The 244-nt window shown below is 16.8% G+C and overlaps 1 protein-coding gene across 1 annotated transcript in view; it reads left to right on the top strand.

Annotated features, from left to right (window-relative positions):
* LOC102681990 (G-protein coupled receptor moody-like) overlaps nt 1-244 on the top strand; it is a 6,251-nt gene that overhangs the window by 4,558 nt on the left and 1,449 nt on the right. The gene's annotated exons all lie outside the window — the stretch shown is intronic.

A 244-nucleotide genomic window follows, 5' to 3' on the forward strand; every position in this document is an offset into this window, starting at 1 on the left:
AAAATAAAATGCATTTATTATAAGCATAATGAAAGTTTTTATAAAATTAATATTATTAATCGTACATTGTTTCTTTTTTTCATCGAAAATATCGTTGTAAAATAATATCGAGAATATTATAGGAGATAATTTCTCTATAGAGTAGAATTTTTAAAATTTTTTATATACCATAGAAAATTTATAGTTTTTTATTTTTTATTCACAAAATCACAAGAATTAACATTTCTTAATTTGAATAAAACTT

Source organism: Apis dorsata, unplaced genomic scaffold, assembly GCF_000469605.1.
Source record: "Apis dorsata unplaced genomic scaffold, Apis dorsata 1.3 scaffold_248, whole genome shotgun sequence".
NCBI classification, from domain to species: domain Eukaryota; kingdom Metazoa; phylum Arthropoda; class Insecta; order Hymenoptera; family Apidae; genus Apis; species Apis dorsata.